This window comes from Bidens hawaiensis, unplaced genomic scaffold (assembly GCF_021521415.1).
Source record: "Bidens hawaiensis isolate Kalapana, Puna unplaced genomic scaffold, B.hawaiensis_p1.1 tig00006905_1, whole genome shotgun sequence".
Lineage (NCBI taxonomy): Eukaryota > Viridiplantae > Streptophyta > Magnoliopsida > Asterales > Asteraceae > Bidens > Bidens hawaiensis.
This window is the reverse complement of record NW_027491471.1, coordinates 58,762-63,748: the sequence shown is the minus strand read 5'-3', so window position 1 is coordinate 63,748 and position 4,987 is coordinate 58,762.

Here is a 4,987-nt window from a genome sequence, read left to right as displayed (position 1 = left end):
CTGACAAACCCAACTGGTCCGGCATGGATTTGCTGATGTTTCCCAGCCAGTTGCACATGTCTATTTTGTTATATATTTTTGCTATGTAATGTTAGGCATAGCGGTTTGGGGCAGGTCCGTGGGCGGAGTATGCCACGGGGTTGTATGTGGATAGTCAGAGGTTTCACTTGTGGGCTCAGCATAATTACATCGCTAATATATGATTATTATAATGATTTGTCACTGTTATTTAAATTAGTGAAACTCACCAGCTATTCGTAGTTGACCCGTTTTCCTTTACATGCTTTCTAGGTACCCCCAAACTGGAATAATTGCTACATGCTTGATGATGCGTGCCTTTTGTGGAAGCTTAATGATCTTTTTTGTATTAATTATGTTAATGTACTGTTGGTAAAACTTATGTGCTATCGCCTAGACGATAACTAAACTTGGAACATTGTAATATGATGTGAATTAATGTAGTGGTGTTTTCTTTATAAGCAATGCTGTTGATATCAGACGTGTCTGTTGCATCCCGTTTACGTTTCCGCTGCGGTTACGGGGTGTTACAGAACTTGGTCAGAGCCATTGGTTATAAAGAATTTGGATGTCTTTAAAAGATACCTAAAATATAACCAGTAGCTCAAGTATTATAGGATCTGAATATCAACTAATAATTTATAGTGACGAGATCTGGATGAACTTGGATGGACAAGTGAGTTATTATGGTCCAGAACATAATAACAGACTTGTCCGCATGAGGGAACTCAGGGGAAGTCACGGGGAATATTAATAGGTAAAATCGGCAACATATGTGTAAGTATATGATAATATTTTTATGTGACAAAGTTGTATAAGTATGTGTATATTAATCATGATTTACATTATGGAAGAAAATATATGTTTGCTAACTTGTGTACAGGTAGGAATGTCGAGATCACGAAGTCTGTCAATGGAGGAGGACCCGGAGGAGGTCAGTTCCGGGAACTCCAGGAGCTTACGCCTAGCATCCAACACCGAGCCTAGTGAGACTAGCCGTAGGAGTGCTAGCCTGTCCTCCCCCACTAGGGTTGCCAGATCCCCCACCCCACCCGCACCACAGGTCACCCCTACCCCTCTCAGACCTGGACCCCGCCTCACGGCGCGGATCAGTGTCCCTTATGTCCCACCTACCTCTACCCCACCCAGACCTACTTACCACAGGGGCGAGTCCTCCCGCCCCCAGCCTGAGCCTGTGCCTCCACCCGTGTGTGGTACCCCCAGGCTGGAGAGGGATGAGCGTCCCTCCGCCGAGGCTGCATGGCTCCGAGTGCTCACCGAGCAGGTGGTTGAGCACACCATCTCCTTGACGGTGGGGATCCAGAGGAGGAGACACCTGGCGGACTGCGTACGGGACAGCAAGTACGCGATTGGCCAGCTGAGGAGTGAGGGTGCATACTCCCAGTGGATGATTGACCGGATGGAGACACGGATTCGGGGTTTGATGGCGGTGTTGATGGTGATGGTGGCAGTATTGGTGTGGTTGGTATACCACCATGTTTAGTTATGTTAGGGTGGTAGTAGTCAGGGTCCGCTTTTTGATACTCTGTGTAAGCAGTTAGTGGCGATGCTAACATAGAGTGAATCTTGGGTAGTTATAGTACAGCCACTAGCCCATAGGGGGCCTTTTTTGGGGATATCATTGTAGATACTTTTGATGTATCATTCAAGCACTGAGCCATAGCGGGTTATGTCGAAATGATGCCGATGTAGGACTGATGTGTGAAAACTTAATATATGTGATGATGGTAGGAATGTAATGTGAACGGATGTTTATGTAATATGTACTAATGTTTATTAATGAATGGAATGTGTGTTATGTATCGAGATTGGAATTTGTATTAATTATATGTATTTTCTTAATGTTGTGTAGAATGGCACCAAAACGGTCAGCTCAAATGTCAGAAGTGGATGTGGACCGTCTGATTGCTCGACAGTTAGAGGTGGCGATACCGGATATAGTATCACGCATCGCCGCCAGTATCAATAATACGACCAATCCAAGCCCTGCGAGCAATCAAACGACCACCAATAATGATGGGGAACAAAATGTTAATCCTCCACCGAACGGTAACCCGATTCCGAGTAATGACGCACCGCCTAGGGTGGTCGTTACTGACAGTAATGGCCCTATACCTAGTGTAGAAACGAACCGCACTGAACCGACTCCTGCAACAAAGGGATGTTCGATCAAAGATTTTATGTTGTGCAAGCCCCTAGAATTTAGCGGGTCTGAAGGACCAAATGGGTTGGTTAAGTGGATTGAGAAAATAAAGTCCGTTGTGAACATTAGCAACTGCCCTGAGGAATGCGTTGTTAAGTATGCTACCTGCACGTTCACGGACCATGCCTTGACATGGTGGAACACAATAGTGCAAACTCGCGGTCAGGCAGCGACAAACCGCATGACCTGGGCAGAGCTCAAGGCCCTTGTATTGGAACATTTCTGCCCGAAAAACTAACTGCAGAAGTTAGAAAACGAATTGTGGAACCTGGAGATGCAGGGGGCGGACCACTTGGGTTATACGAACCGATTTAATGAGTTGTCGCGATTGGTGCCATGGTTGGTCACCCCGGAGTCAAAGAGGATTGAGCGTTATATATGGGGACTAACTCCAGTAGTAAGGAGTATAGTCAACTCTGGGGGACACAAGACGTTTGAGGGTGCGGTGACGCAAGCTGGTATCGTCACATACGATTTCGTGAGGAGTGGGTCACTGAAGGTGGCAGGAGAATCTGCTGGGGGAAAGCGAGGTAAGTATGACAATAGGATTCAGGAGAAGCAGCAAAATAAACATGCTCGGCCCGCTGCCCAGAACTACGCCATGACTAGTTCTGGCGGAAGGCAGGAATCGCAGAAAGGGACGTTCCCTAAGTGTGGGAAATGCGGTTACCAGCATGGTGGCGAGTGCAAGGGGGTAGTGTGCCACCGGTGTGGCAGGATTGGGCACTACGCACCGAGTTGTAGGACAAACCTGAACAATCTGAACCGACAACCGCAACCTATCCGTGCGCAGCCATATAGGACCCAACCAGCCCGACAACAAAACCCACATAGAAACCAAATGATGACCACCAGCCGTGCTTGCTTTGAATGCGGCAGCACAGATCACTTCAAGAGAAACTGTCCGAAACTGAACCAGGGAGGAAATGGGAGGCAAACTGTGGGTCAGGCATCGTCGTCCAATCCGGCGAGAGGCCGAGCATTCGTGATGGGGGCGAACGAAGCACGCCAGGACCCCAGCGTAGTGACAGGTACATTCCTCGTCTCTGATCATTACGCTTCTGTATTATTTGATACGGGCGCCGATAGAAGTTTTGTCTCCGTTAAGTTCCTATCGATAGAAAACCTTCCGATTAGTGAAACCATAGAACCTTATACCGTAGAAGTCGCTAACGGTAAAACCATGATAGTTAATCAGATAGTTCGGAATTGCCCTTTTATTCTGAACGATCAATCCTTCCTGATTGACTTATTACCGGTAGAATTAGGTAGTTTTGACGTGATAGTGGGAATGGATTGGTTAGCACGTAACAAAGTGGAAATAAACTGTGAAAAGAAAATCGTCAAGATCCGGGTGTCGGATGACGAAGAGGTGTCAGTGCAAGGAGATAAGTCGGGCACAATGATACCATTTATATCCCACCTCAAGGTGTTAAAATATATACGCCAGGGATGCGTGGCTTATCTAGCGAGCTTGACGGCCACAGATTCTGAGGAGAAACGGGTGGATGATATCCCGGTGGTACGCGAATTTCCACAAGTTTTCCCAGAAGAACTTCCTGGATTACCGCCAACCCGACAGGTCGAATTCAGAATCGATTTAATACCTCAAGCTGGCCCCGTTGCTAAAGCACCCTACCGACTTGCACCGTCCGAGATGCAAGAATTATCCAATCAGTTGCAAGAACTGTTGGATAAAGGATTTATACGTCCTAGTCATTCCCCATGGGGTGCACCTGTATTATTCGTGAAAAAGAAGGATGGGAGCCTTAGAATGTGCATTGATTACAGGGAGTTGAACAAGTTAACAATCAAAAATAGGTACCCTCTTCCCCGAATTGATGACCTGTTTGACCAGCTGCAAGGTGCGAGCTATTTCTCAAAAATCGATCTTAGATCGGGATACCATCAGGTTAGAATTCAGGAAGAAGATATCCCAAAAAACCGCATTCCGGACTCGCTACGGCCATTACGAGTTCTTAGTTATGCCTTTCGGGCTAACAAATGCGCCGGCAGTGTTCATGGACCTCATGAATCGAGTCTGTAAACCCTACCTCGACAAATTCGTCATCGTGTTTATTGACGATATTTTGATCTACTCGAAAAGTAAAGAAGAGCACAAGCAACACTTAAGAATAATTTTAGAGCTTCTGAATCAGGAGAAGTTGTATGCAAAATTCTCCAAGTGTAACTTCTGGTTACAAGAAGTGCAATTCCTCGGTCACGTTGTAAACCATCAAGGAATACACGTTGATCCGAGTAAGGTTGAAGCAATTAAGAATTGGCAAGCGCCTAAATCGCCAAAGGAAATCCGCTAATTCTTAGGCTTAACTGGATATTATCGTCGATTTATAGAGAACTTTTCCAGCATCGCCCAACCTTTAACTCTCCTGACTCAAAAGGATCGAAAGTATGAATGGGGAGAAGAGCAAGAAACGGCGTTTCAAACGTTAAAGCAAAAATTGTGCCAAGCGCCAATTTTAAGTTTCCCCGATGGAGACGTTGGTTTTGTCGCGTATTGTGACGCATCGCGTAGAGGGTTAGGATGCGTGTTGATGCGGAATAATAAGGTTATAGCCTATGCTTCCCGACAGTTAAAAGTACACGAGAAAAATTACACTACTCACGACTTAGAACTGGGAGCGGTTATCTTCGCACTTAAAATCTGGAGACATTATCTCTACGGTACGAAGTGCACCATCTTCACCGATCATAAAAGTTTGCAGCACATATTCGATAAGAAAG